Raw genomic sequence first — 19,573 nt, forward strand, 5'->3', positions numbered from 1 at the left:
CCCTGCCTTTGCAAAGATCAGTCTGTTCCCTATGGCATGAGGGAGGTGAGCAGGCTTGAGCGGTCTTTAGGATGGGAACCCAGGGGCTTTGTTTTTGAGGATAGGGCTCCTTGAGTCAGTGGGGCTCACATGGTGGAGGCCTCATTGGAGCAAAAGAGGACATTTGGATGTTTGACCTTTGGAGCCCACCAGGGACTAACTGGGGTTAGTCAAAACAAGTGATTGCATCCAAGTGAGTAATGGCAGCAGAACCTCTGAAAGCTAAGAATCAGAAAGGTGAGTGGGGCAGGGAGGGGGTGGGTGTGAGTTAAGAAGTAGCGGTGGATGAACAGAGGGGCTAGGAATGAGGATCCTTACAGGAAATAGCATGTTATGAATAAAAATAACCTACCCCAAGGATCCTAGTGCCAGTAGAAAGACTGTCTTCCAGCTCCAATAATAGATGCCCACAGCTAAATTGCCATTTGCATAGTCCCTGGCTTTTGTTTCCTCTTTTCTAGAAGTTATGGCATTACTGTGGGCCAATTGGAAACAGACTGAAAATTTCTGTCTTCCTCATTTTGGCCCAAACTAAATGAACTCATTTCCGCTTAAACACATGTTACATCATTTTCCCTTAATGTATGTAACTGTTCTAACCCAGAGCCAGGCTTGATGGACAAGGGGGTTCAAATAGTAGCCCCTCACCTCACCCAGTTGCTGGGGCCTCAGCTTTAGCCTGTTCTGGAATCATCAGTTACTACTCAGCTACTCAGTGAAAAGGGGAATTTGGCAAATACTTTAAGTCTCTTCATATTTAAGCTAAACTTTCTCAATATGATTGGCATTTGGTGGTGGCTCTTCCAAGACAACTACAAAGGAGGGAGTTCTATACAGCTAAGAAGAAGCAATGCTTCCTTGAAAATTTCCCTTCGAGTCCCTTTTACCTGTAGCAGCTGCTCAAATCCTTACCCTTTTCTATCACCCTTACAATCTCTTTCTCACTTCATTTTGTTATATAAAGCCATCCCCACTTCCATCAGGTCAGCCCCTCCCACAGGAACCTGTCTTGCCAGGACCTGATCTCAGCAGACTGAGTCACACCTGCATCATCATTGTTGGAACCCAGTCTGTATCCTCCTTCCGGTCCTAACCCCACTTTTAGCTCCATCAGACTTTCTGGGGTAGCCAAGAACTCTGCCATCTTTCCTTCATTTCGAATTAGATTCCCCAACATGAAGAAATTGGAGTCTAGAGGAGACCTAGGATTGCTCAGGATGGTGTATTGTCATTCAATGAGGAGCCAGCTCTTCCGGCCTTTCCAAACAATCTGCACTCAGCCATGCCCTTGAATGAACTGAGACCGGAGTCTCTAAGTCCTGACCACATGTGTTGTTTCCAGCTTGCCTTCCCATCACTGTGTAGTGAACTTGGAATTCCAGCACATCTCCCCTCAGCTGTAGAACTCACTAGCACGGGCAGGCATTCTGGCACAGAGCTGGTCTTTGTGGCTTCTTGCCCACTGGAATAATTACTAGGGCTAGGCTACACACATCCTCTTTACCTCCTTTACTTCCACACTCCAGGATCTGCCACCCTGCAGCAGTTGGAGAGGTTCCTAACCGCACACAGGACGTGCATGGTTGCAGGTTTCTCCTTGACCTCTCCCCCTCTCATCTTCAGCAGCCAGACTCAGAACATTTCAGGATTCAGAATACGTCCAGGCATGTCTCGTGCTGGCTTTCTCCCTGATGAAATTCCAATATCTTCAGAACTAACATATTTCTAAGGTTGGTTTTGCACAAATGCTGATTTCCCAGTTTGCACTCCTGAACACTTCTGGGTCTCTCTTAATCTAGCTTACATTAAGCCACGTGGTAAATGTGGGTCCTCATTTCAGAGCTGGGCCCTAAGACTCCCTTCCCATGGTTAGAATTTTGATTTGTAACTGGGCTTACAACCCAGACTCTCATGCTTGTTTATCAGGGGCTCTACTGCTTGAGACTCAGCCTCAATCACCATGAGATTTCATATAAACTCATCAAATAAGAGAGGAATGTTCCAGATCACCTTGTACCATGTTGTCTCTGTATCATATCTGAATAAATACAATTCTACCTTAAAAGAGGAAACAAATATTGATAAATATCACGTCTCTCCTGGAGTTTCCTTTTAGACCACCAAAGAGAGGGTTATATAATACATCATACAAAAATATTTCCTAAATCCCCTCTAAATAATTTTCTTAGATTTCTCATCAATTCTTATGACTGCTCTAATTCTAAAACTTTGCAATCTCTTCCATTTCTCTTTCCCTTTTTAACCTTTCTTTGTGCCTAAGTGTTTAATATTCCTTTAGCACTTATCATAAACTACTTCTCTGCTCAATGGCACAAAAATAATCTGGTCTTTTGGGAAGGACCAGGAGGACATTTCCGCCCCTCCCCCTCCCCCCCCCCAGATACTTTAAATTTGAATTTACTTTGAATACATGGTGACAGCTTGCCAAACTGAATATCCTTTATCTGATTTTTTCAAGAGCCAGAAAGAGCTCAAACTGAATTGGAAAAAAATTCAATAGATACCAATAGCAAGGGATAAGAGATGTCAGAAGTATTAAACAAAAACTTAAAATGACCTATGATAAAAATGTTTTGACAAGCAACTATGAATGTGCTTCAAATATGAAAAAGTAGAAAACCTCATCAAACAAATATAAAGTGTCAAGGAAAATAAGGCATAAGCAACCAAGTGAAAACTTCCATAACTGGAATAAGAATCTCAGAGAATGGATTCAACAGTAGAATAGAAGGACATAAGGACAACTGCCTGGTTTTGAAGACAGAACAACTTTAAAAAGACAGAAAATAAATTGAAAACAAAGGCTGAACAGAGTCTTGAGGCCTATAGAGTTATGACAAAAGATCTGACGTTCATGTTAATGGAGTCTTGGAATAAGAGAAGAAAGACAGGACCAATAAAAGTTATTGAAGAAATAAAGCCTGAAACTTTTCCAAATTTGGAAAGAAACATTTATCCACAAGATTCCAGAGGCTGTGGATAACTGAAAGAAATCTATAACAACATCTACATTTTTGGAAGTAGCAATAAAGAAAAATACCTTTAATTCAGATAGATAAAAATTGCTTCCAACAGAAGAAAAATTCTAATAATAGTGGACCACAGAGAACTGAAAGAAGTGACAAAAAATATAGCTAATTGAGCACTGATACACACCTTTGGTGTCATTGACACAGCCAAGATATGACACATTGCCATTACCACAAAGATCATTCATGTTGCCCTTATACCACTCCACTTTCCTCTACCATCTTCTTTGCCACTGACAATCCATAATCTGTTCTCCATTTCCATTTGTGTCATTTTGGGGCTATTAGATAAATTGAATCACACAGGAAGTCATCTTTGGTGGGTTTTTTTTCCACTGAGCAAAATTCAATACACTGTCCCGTTGGTGCATCTATGTTAATAACCCCCTCTTTTTAAAAAATGATCTTTAAGTAGTTGAACAAAGGAGATTTAATACAATAAAGCAGTTTATGAATACAGTGCATCTTCACCCTCCTTTTTTGGGGATAGTTTTGGGAGTTGAATTCAGGGATTCACACTTGGCAGCTTCCCTTGTTTGTCCTGGTTATTTTTTAGATACTCTCAACTTTTGCCAAAGCAGGCCTAGACTGCAGTCCTCCTTTTTACTCTTTCTACCATAGCTGGGATGACACATATGGGCTACTTTGTGTAGCTATTGGTTAAAAGAGGTCTCACAGACTTTTAGCCTGGACTAGCATGGAACTGTGATTTCCCCTATCTCAACCTCCCGAGTAGAGATTACAGGAATCACTGGCAACTGATTTAACAATCCCTTTTTATTGCTGGATTGTATTCCGTAGAGAAGATATTCTTTCTTTGTGTGTGTGTGGGGGGGGGTCCGGTCATGGGGCCTGAACTCTTGGCCTGGGCGCTGTCCCTCAGCTCTTCAGCTCAAGGCTAGCACTCTACTACTTGAGCCACAGCGCCACTTCTGGCTTTTTTCTTTTTGCTTATGTGGTGCTGAGGAATCGAACCCAGGGCCTCATGAATGCAAGGCAAGTGCTCTACCACTGAGCCACCTTCCCAGCCCGATATGATATTCTATACTTGTATTCACCATTTACTTCTTGAAGGTATTTAGGTTATTTCTAGTTTGGCTATTATAAGTAAAGCTATTATAAATATTTATGTTCCAGTTTTCATGTGAGCCCAATTCATCATTTCCCTGGGATAAATACCCAGGAGTATACTAGCTGAGTATGTGATGGCTGCTGGTTTCATTTTTTTTCATTCCTTTCAGTGGTGAGGGACCTAGTTTATATCCTTGCCAGCACTTGGGAATGCCACCATTTCTTTTTTGAGCCATTCTGACAGGTATAGACTGATAACTCATTATCGTTTAATTTATACTGATATCTTAAGTGGTTTAATTTGCATTGTCGTGTGTTTGTGTATGTGTGTGTGCATGTGTGTGCATGTGCATGTGTGTGAATGTGCTAATACTGGGGTTTGAACTACTCAGGGCCTTGAGTGCTCACTTAGCTATATTTTTGGTCACTTCTTTCGGTTCTCTGTGGTCCACTATTATTAGGATTTTTCTTCTGTTGGAAGCAATTTTTTTTTTTTGGGTCCGGTCATGGGGCCTGAACTCTGGGCCTGGGAGCTGTTCCTCAGCTCTTCAGCTCAAGACTAGTGCTCTACCACTTGAGCCATAGCACCACTTCCGCTTTTTTCTTTTTGCTTATGTGGTGCTGAGGAATCGAACCCAGGGCCTCAGGCATGCAAGGCAAGCGCTCTACTACTGAGCCAACTTCCCAGCCCTGGAAGCAATTTCTTAATCTATCTGAATTAAAGATATTTTTCTTTATCAGTACTTCCAAAAATTTAGACGTTGGTATGGATTTCTTTCAGTTTACCCTTGGCTTCTGGAAGCTGTGGATAAATGTTTCTTTCCAAATTTGGAAAATTTTTCAGGCTTTATTTCTTCAATAACTTTTTTCCACATATTGTAAAAATACTTCTACAGTTACATGAGTAAGGTAATGAGTACATTTCCTATGGAGCATTGTTACCTCCTCCTATGTGTTTCCCCTCCTATCCCTTCCCTCCCCAACTCCTCCTTCCCTCCCCTGCAAATTGTAAAGTTCGTTTTTAACATAGTGTCTTGTACATTTCATTATTACAATGGGTCAACCTATATCCTTATTTAAGCATTTTGTTATATCCCTTCTCCTCCCCAAATTATAACAATGTATATACAAGATGAGGGGATGAAAACAGGGGTTATACCATGGGGAAGAACATACAAAAGAAACAAAAGAATCACATAGTACATTATAAGTAAGTTAAAAACAATAACAAGAAAGATAAAACCACTTGTGTGCCTGTCTTGGGGTTCATTTCGCTTAACATCATGTTATATATACATAGCTTTTGACCTTTTTTGCTTGTCCTAGGTATGTACTAGTTATTGCAAGTAAGGGAAACCATGGACCTATGTTTCTTTGGGCCTGGCTTACTTCACTTAATATAATTATTCCAAGTCTTTCCATTTCCCAACAAACGGGGTGATGTCATTGGTCCTGTCTTTCTTCTCTTATTCCAAGACTCCATTAACATGAATGTCAGATCTTTTGTCATAACTCTACAGGCCTCAAGACTCTGTTCAGCCTGTGTTTTCAATTTATTTTCTGTCTTTTTAAAGTTGTTCTGTCTTCAAAACCAGGCAGTCGTCCTTATGTCCTCCTATTCTACTGTTGACTCCATTCACTGAGATTCTTATTCCAGTTATGGAAGTTTTCACTTGGTTGCTTATGCCTTATTTTCCTTGACACTTTATATTTGTTTGATGAGGTTTTCTACTTTTTCATATTTGAAGCACATTCATAATTGCTTGTCAAAACATTTTTATTATAGGTCATTTTAAGTTTTTAATACTTCTAACATCTCTGATCCCTTGCTATTGGTATCTATTGAATTTTTTTCCAATTCAGTTTGAGCTCTTTCTGGCTCTTGAAAAATCAGATAAAGGATATTCAGCTAAAACCTGACCGGTTTTACATTGCATTCTGCAAGCCTGATTTTTATGTAAATCTGTTTTATCTGACTTTGATGCTGCTGTAACAAACTCCTTAGACCCCAGGTCCCTAGCTGGTAAACCTTCTTATGTTTGTCTTACGGTAGTTTCCACAGTATTTGGCTCCACTTAGGGTAAATAAGAAGTACGTTTACTCTATTTTCCCAGAAGTAGAACTCTGATGAGTATTTTAAGCCCTCAAGTTTAATTTATTGTCCCTGTCATATACAGAAGAGAAACAATAGGATTTTTATTGTATACACATTTTCTAGAGAGCTATGTGCTGGATTCGAGCATGTCCCAAATGAAATGTAATAAATTTTAAAGTTATTGGCAGGTATAAAAGGAGATTATGGTAGAATAAGGACAAAGTCTAAACATATTTTGAAGGTAAAATGACCAGATTTTTTTTTCCTGTCCTAGGGCTTGAACTCAGGGCCTGGGTGCTGTCCCTCAGTTTTTTCCACTCAAGGCTAGTGCTCTACCACTTGAACTACAGCTCCACTTATGGCTTTTTTGGTGGCTAATTGGAGATAAGAGTCTTATAAGCTTTCCTACCTGGACCAGCTTTGAACCATAATCTTCAGATCTCAGACTCCTGAGTAGCTAGGATTACAAGTGTGAGCTACTAGCACCCAAGTAGATTATTATTATTTTTTAATGTGGAGAATAACTCTAGATTGTCAGGTTTTATGGCTTGGGATGTAATAGAGTAGACATAAGACATAAGAACAGGAAGTGGTATGATTAAGGATAATGATATGTTACATTATAGACACATTGAGTGAGAGACATTTGTCAAGCAATTGTGCACACCAATGGATAGGATAAAGAACAGGATGACTCTTGTTTCTTTGAACGTCATCAGAGCACAACAAGATAGGAAAACAGAGAGAGTGGGAGAGAGGGAAAGAGGGAAGGAAGAAAAAAGATCTTAGAATAATGGTAATAGAGAAAGAGCCTCTTTATTCGCACAAGAGCCAAGGAGAAAATCCCAATGAAAAGATGGAAACTTAGAAACAATGGATAGGAAACTTTTAAGACAGAAGAGATCAGTGCATCATCTTCTGTGCCAAAATATCCACAGTGTGAAGATAACTGTGAAGCCCCATGCTTTAACCTTTCAGAAGCCTGGTCACCTTTTCCGGACCAGCTACAGTGCCAGGTGAACTGGAAGACAGAGGAGGAAATGGGTGGGGAAGAAGTAGAGAGAGCCAGCTTTTCAGGGCTTGGCATCCAGGGAAGGAGAAATCTAGGAAGGAGCTAAATGGTACAGCCCTTATATTCTAATTTTTTTTCTTGTGGATGGTAGAGATTTGATGGGTTTATATGAAGAAGGGGGGAAAGCAGTAAGAAGAAGCAGTTTGAAGACAGGAGCAGTCAGGGAGGAATTGGTGAGCCAATTCAAAGGGAGCAGCAACCAGTTAGAAACATAGGGGAATGGTTGGCTTTGTGCCCACGTCTCCTGAGTCTGGAGAGATAGAAAAAAAGATGAGGATGAGGTGGGATATTAACTCTGCAGGCAGAGAAAGAGAGGTAGTTCACAGGTACCCAGTTCAAATACCTTGCTAAAGTGGCTTATAGATTATCTGGTTGGCTATAGCCAGGTGGTTGAGCTGAGAGGTAGGAGAATGGGAAGGACTTGGCTATTTAGAAGGTGCTGATTACTGACGAGGTAAAAGATTGTGAATGAGTCTGAAGCCTCAACTCCAGTTAGACATGGAATGTACAGAGGCAACCCCACTATAAAGAACTAAGGTGGTTTCCCATTGAATCCACACATCAGTCTCAAAACCATATTTTAATTTGAGATACAAGTTCTTTTTCTTTTTCTTTTTCTTTTTCTTTTTTTTTTGTCAGTTATGGGCCTGAACTCTGGGCCTATGTGCTGTCCCTCAGCTCTTCAGCTCAAGGCTAATGCTCTACCACTTGAGCCATAGTGCCACTTCTGGCTTTTTCTGCTTATGTGGTGCTGAGGAATCAAACCCAGGGCCTCATGCATGCAAGGGAAGCATTCTACCACTAACCTTCCCAGCCCCAAGATATAAGTTCTTGACAAAAAAAAAAAGAAATGAATACCCATCTTGATGGTGTTTGTTCAGCGCAGAGGAAAAAAATGTTCATGTGAGAATTTGGTCTGTAAGTCATTCATTTGCAAATACCACTGGTAACAGTTTTATATGGCTTGTGTTGTGTAATTATTGTGCAAAAAAAAAAAATAAAAGAAGAAAGGAATTCCATGCATTGCTTGTATTTCACTGTTTGGGCATGAAATCAGCTGAGGTCGGGTAATAATAAGCTGTGCTGCTACTAGCCTTGTCCAGCTAACCGTTCCTCAGGCTGCCAGGACAACGCCTCTATTCATGCCACACAGAGGCGTTGCCTCTGTGACTGCAGAAACTCCCTCCAACTCAGCATTTGGCTTGGTGACCCAAGCGTTCTCAGGCCACATTATCAGAGTCAGTTGGTGCCACAGATACATCCGCTGTCTTGCTCTCCACACGATGGCTATTGAATACTCCAGGGTGGGGACTGAGTGACCCTCACTCAGTCTGTGCAGAGCCCCAGGGAGGGCAGGGCTGACGTCAGGCTGGGAAGTGAGAGGCCCAGACCCAGAGAAGGCGGGCTGTGTTCCAGGACATGACAGCTTCTGGGGAGTCAGGATGGATGCCTTTCTTTCTGCTGGAATATGGCTGATGATGAAGGGCCAAGGACTAGGAAGCCAGGCCTTCTAAGTCATGCATTATTTAGGAGGTTGCCCAGAAAAGACTGAGATGACAGAGGAAAAGGGTGACAAATTGTATATTTGCAAGCTGAAGTGTTCATTGTGCATCACCTCCCCGCCCCCATGATCTGCTGCCTAGTAGTTCTATAAAGTGGTATATTGAACTTTCCAGTTGCTATTTTTTAAATATATAAAGTATTTATTTTTAGGCACATATTTACCTACAAAATTTACAGAAAATAAAACAGCAGAATTTGTAGAATGCCCTCTTCAGACTTCTTAGGAGCAGAGGGTTTTATTGCTGCAGTTCAAAAAATAAAACTTTACACAAGTGAAAGCCAAGATGAACAGAATCTTAAAAATACATATATAGTTAGCACTAAATAAAACAATGAACTGAATATAATCACAGAGCTGCTGTAGTTAAGAATCTGGTTTAAACAAAGGAGGAGGCTGCAATGCTTGGTAAGAAATGTATGCATTATCCTGCCAATGTAATTGTAACCCCTCTGTACAGTATGTTCTCAAATAAAATAAAATAAAATTAAAAAAAAAAGAATCTGGTTTAACAAAAATTCTCAAAACATCTGTAATTTCTTACAACATAATGGAGATGAGTTTTCCTCAGTCTAAGCAGAATCTGTTGTTTTTCCTGCAGTACAATTAAGAGAAGAAAGAATGAAAGGCACACATAACAGCCAGTGTTAGAGAGCTGTGAGGATGGCAAGCAGATGTTCCTGAAATAGTGGTGCAGGGGAATAAGGTCCACACATCTTCCTCTTTGTTTAATGTTGGCATTGATTTGCTATTTACAGTAGTTTGCAAAAATACATTATAAAAACTGTGAGGTTCGACTTCTAAGTTTAACTTAGTAACATAGATGCATACTTCATCTGCAAAACTCTTTGCAGGAACTGAAGTACTAAAGTGACACTAATACTGAACACAGGTAATCAAAGGTACCGAGGCACCAACAACTTGAGTCATTATCAAGACAATCTTGGGAAATATTGCACACTTCTTGTCTGTTGTTGCTATAACCTTCATGTATCCAACTGCAAAAGGAATCCTTATGGCTTTTCACGGTATCACTTATTTGAAGAGAGACTGTTTTAGGTCCCATAACAATGAGTGCAGATTGTCATTGAACATGAGGCCTAGGTTTCAAAATTATCATCACAAGACATATTGTACTCTGCCAAAACAGTTCGACATCGAGCAGCTATAATTGATGGTGCAACTACTCTCTTGTGTATTCCAGCAAAGAACAAGCCTATTAGAGTGATACAGCTAATAGTAAAAAATGGGTGATTCCACAATGCTGTGAAGGACACCTTTTGTGTTTCAGGATCTATTAGCCAGTTCCAGGCATCAGTAGCTGTACAGACAGATACCACTATAAGCAGCATTCTCCAACGTCCTGTGGCAGGCTGCAAGCAGTGGATATATTCAGTAAGCCTTCTCTCGAAAACCTTGAGGTCTTGACATGACATTTTGTACTTCTCATTGTTGCAACAGGTCCACCTGAATCCTTAAACGACTTGTTTGTCCCCATCTCCTCCACATGTTATACTGAAATCAAATATAGTGAAAGCGGGGGTTACACTGTGGGGGAGGGACATACAAAGCAACAAAGAAATAATCTTATAAATGCGTTAGAAACACATGCATGAAAGAAACGAAAACATTAAAATACATATTTAAGGGTTCATTTTCCTAACATCACATTATCTGACCTTTTCCGCTTGACTCATACCTATACTAGATATTGCAAATAGGGGAAACCATGGGACCTATGCTTCTTTGGGCCTGGCTTACTTCACTTAATATAATTTTTTCCAAACCTTTCCATTTCCTAACAAATGGGGAAATGTCATTCTTTCTGATGGAGGCATAGAATTCCATTGTGTATATATACCACATTTTCTTGATCCATTCATCTACTGAGGGGCATCTGGGTTGGTTCCATATCTTAGCTATGGTAAATAATGCTGCAATAAACATAGTTGTGCTGGTAGCTTTAGTGTGGTCTTGTTTGTAAACATTTGGGTAAATGCCCAAAAGTGGGATTGGGGGGAGGGGGGTATAATTGGGTGGGGGGAGGGGGTAAAATTGGGTGGGGGGAGGGGGGAGGCGGGGAAGGGAAGTGAAGGGTAAACAAAGGAGGAGGCTGCAATACTTGGTAAGAAATGTATGCATTATCCTGCCCATGTAATTGTAGCCCCCCTGTACAGTATGTTCTCAAATAAAATAAAATACAATTAAAAAAATAAAAAAAGAAAAAAAAGAAAAAAAAAGAAAAAAAAAGAAAACCTTGAGGTCTTCCGCCTGCTCCAGTGAGTTCATGTCGGGCGGCAGCTCCGGTCACCGGTCACCGCTGCCGCATCGCAGCCCGCGGCCCCCACCTGGCCTGTAACTCCAACTCCTTCCGCCAACCGCTTTCCAGTTGCTATTATTGAATTATTTCTTCCTTCAATTCTGCTTCCCTTTTTTGCCTCATGTGTTTTGGGGCACTTCTGTTAGGCTAATATATATATATATATATATATATATATATTTGTAAATATTACTTCTTCTTGATGGACCAATGCTTTTATTATTAAATATCTAGAAGCAATAATCCTGCGTCATATATATATATATATATATATATACATATATATTTGTATGTGTATTTGTGTGTGTGTGTGTGTGTGTGTGTGTGTGTGTGTGTGTGTGTGTGTGTGTTCTGGGGCATGCGTTTAACATTTCAATAGAATGTTTTCAAATGTGCCTTAGCTTTTACTTCCTACTTTTGCAGTTTTGAGGTCAGCCAGAGATGAGAGATTTTTTTTTTAGATTGTGATACCCAGGTTAAGGACTTATTTAGGTCTCTGCCATTTGAGTCCTGCCCCTAGCTTTTTAAAACTTTAGTTATGTTTTGATTGGGTTCTTGAATTTTTGCCAGAGTTGGCCTCATCACCACTCTTCCTATTTATGCTTCTCACATAGCTGGGATGAGAGGCACATACCATTATACTCAGCTATTCTTTAAAATAGGATCTGACTTTTGACCTGAGTTAGTGTCAAACCACAGTTCTCTTGATCTCTACCTCGCCAGTAACTGAGATTGTGTAAGCTACTACATCCGGTCCAGAGATGATATCTTAGTGTTTTTCTTTCATAAATGCTTCCAGAGTCCTGTAACTGGCTAACTCCCAGAGTTCTGAAAATTTTGATTCTAACAATTTTTTTCCTTTTCATGATTAGTTTATGGAAGGGTAAATTTATGAGATCTGTTCTCCATTGGTTTGCAGATGCTACTAGCCATTAAGATTTTCTTAAAAAATTTTTTTTTGCTCAAGGCTAGCACTCTGATACTTAAGCCACAGCTCCACTTCCAGGCTTTTCTTTTCTATCTTTCTTTCTCTCGCTTCTTTTTCTCCTTTTCTTTCTTTCTTTCTTTCTTTCTTTCTTTCTTTCTTTCTTTCTTTCTTTCTTTCTTTCTTTCTTTCTTTTTCTCTTTTCCTCTCTCTCTTTTTGCTTTCTCCCTCTCTTCCTTTCTGGCTTAATTGGAGATAAGAGTTTCACAGACTTTGTTGCCCAGGCTGGCTTTAAACTGCAATCCTCAGATCTCAGCCTCCCGAGTAGCTAGGATTTAGAGGTATATACTACCAGCACCTGGTTCAGATTTTTTTTTTGGTGGGGGGCGGGGGGTGGGGGGTTGGAGAGGGGTGTTCATAGGGCTTGAACTCTAGGCCTGGGCGCTGTCCCTCAGCTCTTCAGCTCAAAGCAAGAGCTCTACCACTTGAACCACAGCACCACTTCTGGTCTTCTAGTGGTTAATTGGACATAAGAGTCTCACGGACTTTCCTGCCCAGGCTGGCTTCGAGCCGCAATCCTCAGATCTCAGCCTCTTGAGTAGTTAGGATTACAGGTGTGAGCCACCAGTGCCCACTCAGACTTTATTTTTAAGTATATAGTGTGAAGACATTTCCCAAAAACAACACAAAGGTCTCTTGAACATATCAAAGGATGCTCAATCTCAATTATGATACTAGGATTATAATTAGTACTGAAAGTAAACCTATTATATTGGCAAGGATGAGACTATTTTATTATATACTTGCAAGAGTGTAAGAGAAGTAAGGATTTCCACACATCATTGGGGGAGTACAAATTGCTATAACTTTTACAGGGAATAACTTATCAGTAGCTATAAAAATTTAAATACAACAATTAAGCTGATTGGAAAATGGACTAGTGAATGCATTTGAAGATTAAATAAGACTGGTCATGAATTGATAACTGTAGCTTAGAGGGGAGGACACACTAGAAGGTAAATTATTCTTTTTATTTTATACACGTTTAAAATTCCATGCATAGGTGGTAGCATGCATTTCTTTCAGGAGCTACTTGATGCCTAGGTTGTTAGTAGCATTCAATACTTTCTGCCCAGATCCACAGATCCCTTGGTAGTTAAAATGTTGACATCCTAATTGCCTTCTTATTGGCTAGACTTTTTCAATGAGGAAATTACCTCTATCAACTGCTTGTTTTACTTAGTTGGAAAAGGAAGGGAAATCTGACTCTTTCTTGACCAGTTTTGAGTAATAAATTGATTCTGTAGTATTCTAGGAATGTTTTATTTAGTTTCGTTTTTTTAAGTATCATTAATGATTGCATACTTTCAATGTTTTACCCAGCTTTTCTAGTTGTCTTCAATAGGAGGTTTTGTAGAAGTGACACTAATTTGTTTTTATCCAAGTGGAAATTGTTTTAAAAAATTATCATTATTAAAAACACTCAGGTTTAACAACGCCTGTTGACTTGTGGACATGGAAGTGGGCTTAGCAGCGATGTGGCTGGCAGAAAGACAGAGCAGTGAAACCTGGAGCTCTTGTCTTCTGACTTGGTCTTCACATGCTATCCCTGAGCACTTTGTCCCCTCATGATCGATCCTACCCGAGAACCAGTAGAGCCTCAGACACTGCTGGTCCCACCTGGTCCCACTGCTGGTCCCACTGCTGGTCCACACATTGTCTTTCCCTCAGCTGCACAGTAGCAGGCAGGATGGGGAGTTCCAGACTGTGTAGATGGGGAAGCAATCCCAGATGAGATGTTTAGCCTCTTCCATCCTCAGTGCTGTCTGTGGCCCCTGCTTTGTGGCATGGGGGGCAGTGCAGAGGGGGGACCCAGTGAGATAATAATCTTGCAATTAGCGCAGTGCCTGGTGCATAACTGTTACATTTTATAATTACCATCATTACGTGTAACAATTTATATCATGATCATGGTCTGCGATTCCTCTGGGCTTTAATTCAGACTTCTGACTGACTTTAGGATATTTTGGCTACGTTTGCCTTGTTTTCCATGCCTGGACTTTTCCAGTTTGATATGAGAAAGAAAAAAATCTGATTCCCTATTATCCAAATAACTGTGGTCGGGTTTATGATGTTGTTTTATGTTTCTCTAAAAGCCAAACACCCAGCATAGTTGTCTCTAGGGTCAAATTAAGTGAGAAGTATAGCCTATGATATGAGCTATATTAGTCCCTATATGCTTGCTTATCTTCTAATTGCTTCCAATTCCAGTATCACAAATGTAACCAGCATTCAGAGAGGGAAGAGGGTCTGCCAGTAAGTAGTGGCTGACTAAGAAAATGCTAAAATAGCATGTGGGGCTGGGATAGGGACTGATACCCTTACATAGGTAGGAACTTCCTGATCATAAAGTCTCTAAGAATCCTAAAGACTACAGAGAGTAATCTAGAAGGAATAATCTGATTTGAGTTACATCAGGTTGAACTCTGGACAATCAAGCTTCTAATTTTAATACATAGCACACCAGAAAAGCCTATGCATTTAAAAAAAGAGAATAAAATGTATCGCAAAGCAACAAAAGGCAAAGATGGCTAAGCAGACATCATGGCCCATGGCTTATAGATAATACTCAGAATACCCAAAGCTGGTTTGAAGACTCATAGTAGTTTCTGTTGAGCCACTAGGGAGGGCTGGGAGGTCCTGTAGGAGCAGGGCATCGTGTGATGCTCAGGAGTTGTCAACAGGAAGGGGAAGGGATTCAGTCATTAATATTTTTAAGTAAACAGAAGACAGGATGGTGACACATAAACATATGCTGGGAAAGAGTATTGCAACGTAGCACAGAAAACTCAGACTCTAAATTCTACTTTGGGGTCATTAGAAGAAAAAGGTAAAGGAGAATATGAAAATGCCAAAAATAACTAACTTGCACAACTTGTAGGCAATTTGGATTGATTTTAATGCTGTAAGTTATTACACTGGATTTGTTCACTAGATATCATCATCAAAATAGCAATTATTTTGAATGTCCCTTTATAGAAATTAGTGATTTTGAATTAACAACCTGCCAACAGAATAATTTGCTAACTAGATTACAGATATGAATAGATAGTATTGTCTGGTTTTCCCCAGTAACAGAAATTTTAAGTATTGCCCTTGCAAGATCAAAGATAATTTGGATTTAAATGGGGGGAGGGAGAGGGAACTATTATTGTTTTTATTAAGATTCTTGTTCCTGCAGAATATACTTCTGGTATCTGAAGACCACCACTGGTTTAGTCACTAGGCTAAAATATACCAGAGTGCCATAGACTAGATAGCTTATAAACAATAGGAATTAATTATTCACGGTTCTGAAGGCTGGAAAACCATGCAGTCATGGAGTGCTTTAGCTGAGCTCTGATTCTGTGTTGGCCGATGTCTGGTGACTCAGCTTGTGAGGGGTTAATTACTTATGGGGTTTGGCTGTTTTTTGGAAAGTAAGGCAAGCAGGTGAAAGGAAGCTAGAGCAGTCCTCTGATTCTCTGCACAGGTGAATCTGTGATCCCAGTTTTTAGCCCTCTTAGGGCATCTAGCTGAAGGTCAGGCTTTTGGTGAAACTCTGAACAAAGTGAGTGAAGGGCAGCGGGGCTTCCCAGGCAGCCCTTCCCTGGAGGAGAGCCAGGTGTGAGCAAACTCATGGCTAGCCACATCCTGGGCTCAGATGATTCATCTGGAATGCAACCCCTTCACAGAAAATTCTGCTAACGTGGCAGAGTAGGGTGACTAACCTGTTCTCAAGGTGCTGTCAGAGCTGACAGGTCAGCTTGATGTCACCTTGAGAAGCTAGCAGTAAAGCCCAGGAATGTAACCTCTTGATTTGCAACTGCAGCCCAACTCCTGGGCTGATGGAGCAGGAGTGTGGGGTCCGCAGTGTCCAGGGTCTTTCTAGGCTGCACTTGGGGCCTAGGGGCTCAATCCTGAGTGGTGGTGTGAGATGCTTCGCCTGCTTCTCTCTGGAAGCAGCATGGCCTCCCTGGAGCCACTGCTCCATTGACAAGGCAGAGCATGCGCAGTTTGCCTTGGACGCAACATCAGGACATTCTGGGAGCAGTGAGGATTTCTTGCTTATGAGTGTCCTGTGGGTTTTGTTTTCCTGCTTTTCTGAGCAGAAGAACAGAAGATTCAGGAAAGAAACCCTTTTTAAAAAAACAAAGGAGGAGGTAACAATGCTTGATAGGAAATGTACTCATGACCTTACTCATGTAATTGTAACCCCTCTGTACACTAATTTTACAATAAAAAACAAAACAAAACAAAAAATTATTGAGATTAAGAGATTACATAAATTTCACAGTATTGTGGGATAGTGATACTAAAAGTCACAAACCATTTTAACCTTCACGAGACACATTGTCATTATCATGGGCTATAAAGTTTATGGACTCTACAAACTTTGACACTACAGCTATTTTTTTCTAAATCAGGTGGGATGTACATTTCTTTTCTTTTGCTTAGTGTAAGCTGTTCCCTTTTTCTTTCTTTCTTTCTTTTTCTTTGGTCGGTCTTGGGGCTTGAACTCTGGGCCTGGGTGCTGTCCCTCAGCTCTTCAGCTCAAGGCGAGCACTCTACCACTTGAGCTACAGCGCCATTTCTGGTTTTCTGGTGGTTTATTGGAGATAGGAGTCTCATAGTCTTTCTTGCCCGGGCTGGCTTTGAACTGCGATCCTCAGATCTCAGCCTCCTGAGTAGCTAGGATTACAGGTGTGAGCCACCAGCGCCCCACTGTTCCCTTTTTCTCTCTCAAAGAAAGAAACCCTTTACTCCCCTCACAGTGCTGGGTGTTTCTTGTGTTCCAGCTCACAGACCTTTGTGGCCCAGAATCTAGGTGACAGGCCAGCCTTTTCAGAGAACACATTAGATGACCACAGGAAGGATGCTTACAACTCAGTATTCATTCAGAGGTATTCAACCCACCAGGCTAAGTCTATAAAGTGATAGGAAACACACCCCCCTTAAAGATAATCACATTAAAAAAAATTGGGAATAGGGTTTGTAGCATGATGTATCAATGAGGAAGAAAGGTTAAAATGTATCACTAGGTGGGGGGAAGGCAGCCCTATCTGGGACAGTGCAGACACAGACACTGTAGTTGATAGCAGGGATGTCAATGGCTGGGCATCTAGATGACTTTCTGAAGAGACCTAGGGCAGTGGGCACAGTCTGGGTTGCATCATGGAATTCTAAAACCCAGTCTTAGTTTGGTCCTAACCTGAAGTAAATCACAGACTGGCATAATCCAAAACAAATCTGTTTTGCACATCTTGGGAAGGGTTTGTTGGTTACCTACTACTTGGAGGTGCACTGAAGTGTTTAATTAGTGTTTGCAAAGCACTTGGAGATGCAGTTACAAGGCCCATAGCCAAACACAAAGCCAGCTTGTTTAGGTTGGCAGTAAAAATGTTAAGCACTCTTTACTAATTAACACCCTATTAGTATAACAGCAATATCTCTGTCAAGTTACTCAAGACCATGTTTATTTTCATCACTTGGTGTAGCTTGGTTTCGGAGCTAAGAAAGTATGAACTTACCCACTGGTGTAAAGTAGTGACCAACAAAAGCTCTCTTCACACCAAACTCGACCAACAAAGAAATATGCTAAGATGGGTGCATGCCAGGAACTGCCAGTCAAACAGGTGCCTGCCAGGGAAATATGATAACCAGAAACCCAAGCAAGTATTTCCAGACCCAACTCCTTGAATTCCAGTGTGGTTCCTGGGAAGACATGGAGGTCGCCATCTGCTGGCAGCAAGGAGTATTTTCAGCGATTTTCATGCAGGTTTGCCGAGTCCATAAGAATAGAATTGGAGAATATTAGTAAAGCTCAAAGGAAATGTATTAGGCCAGCTTCTGTTTGTTTATAAATGGTAACAAGGTCTACCATAACATGATGAGAATGTAAAATACATATCACAGGCCTCTATTGTATAGTATATCTGGAATACTTTGGAAGAGAGGAGTTGCTTTTTGTAGCTAATAATCTGTCCCATTAAGAAATAGTTTCTGCCAGGCACAGGTGGCTCACACTTGTAATCCTACTTACTCAGAGGGCTGATATCTGAGGATCAAGGCTTAAAGCCAACTTATACAGAAAAGTCTGTGAGACTCATATCTTCAGTTAACCAGCAAAAAGCCAGAAGTGGAGCTGGGTTCAGTTGGTAGAGCAACAGCCTTGAACAAAAAAACTAAGTAAGGGACAGCACCCTGGCCCTGAGTTCAAGCTCCAATATGGCACATGCACACAAAAATTGTTCCTAATTTGAGACCTACATTTTTAGTCTCCTATTTAAGAGATGAATATTCTACACTAAGTGTTACTGACCAAATGAAAAAAGTCTATCCTGGATTTGGTAGAGTAATAAACTATATGCTTGAATTGATCTTCACCATAATCTAATTTAATGGCTTAAAAGCACTTTGAATAGTGCTATCTTTAAAGAGGTGATAAAACTGAAGGTAAAATTTTCAGCTAGGTATAAAACACTATGCAGGCAACTGATCATGGATGGGCAGATAGCAGGTAGATAAATAACCACATTAAGTCTCTGAGTTAATCTATCTTTTCCTAATAAAAGAAGAAGATGGGAAGTGAGCCATGCAGGTATCTGAGATGAAGAAGCTCAAGCCAGAAGGCCTAACAATGGAGAGGCACCAGGGAGGGGACACCCCGTTGCAGCAGAAGGACAGGGAGACCAGTGTCTCTGGCAACTTGAACAAGGCCTGTTCATTCTGGGATAATTAGGGCAGTCCTGAGCCCAACCCTAAGCATTCAGGCCTGCCTGCCTGACCTATGCCAGCCAAACCACAGCCAATCTATAGACCTAGGAGCAATAATGAAAATAAATCATTGTGGTTATAAGTCACTGACAATTTGAAACAATTTGCTATGTGGCATTGTTATGGTAGTAGCTGGCAAATGTATTAATTAATCACATAATGAAGTGTTAATCAATAAGAAACCCACTTTTAATGTAAGTAAAAGTATTTTTTAAGATACACTGAGACCATACTAATTAAAAGAAAGGAGCTGGGCACTGGTGGCTCACAGCTATCATCCTAGTACTCAAAAGGCTGAGATCTGAGGATTGAAGTTTGAAACCAGCCCGAGCAGAAAAGTCCCTGTGAGACTTTTATCTCCAATTAACCACTCAAAAGCCAGAAGTGGCACTGTGGCTCAAATGATAGAGCTCTTGCCTTGAACACAAGGAGGCTCAGGGACAGTGCCCAGGCCTGAGTTCAAGCCCCAGAACTGACAAAATAAAAAGAAAACTGAAAAGTTTGTAGTCAAAGACTATGAGTAGAAACAGTAAAGAAAAATATTACTCTCAACAGAGAGTAAAGATCTAACAATACTAAATGTGTATACATGTAAGAATATAATTTTAAAGGAAATAAAGTAAA

This window comes from Dipodomys merriami, unplaced genomic scaffold, assembly GCF_024711535.1.
Source record: "Dipodomys merriami isolate MVZ:Mamm:240054 unplaced genomic scaffold, mDipMer1.0.p SCAF_37, whole genome shotgun sequence".
In the NCBI taxonomy this organism is placed as follows: Eukaryota; Metazoa; Chordata; class Mammalia; order Rodentia; family Heteromyidae; genus Dipodomys; species Dipodomys merriami.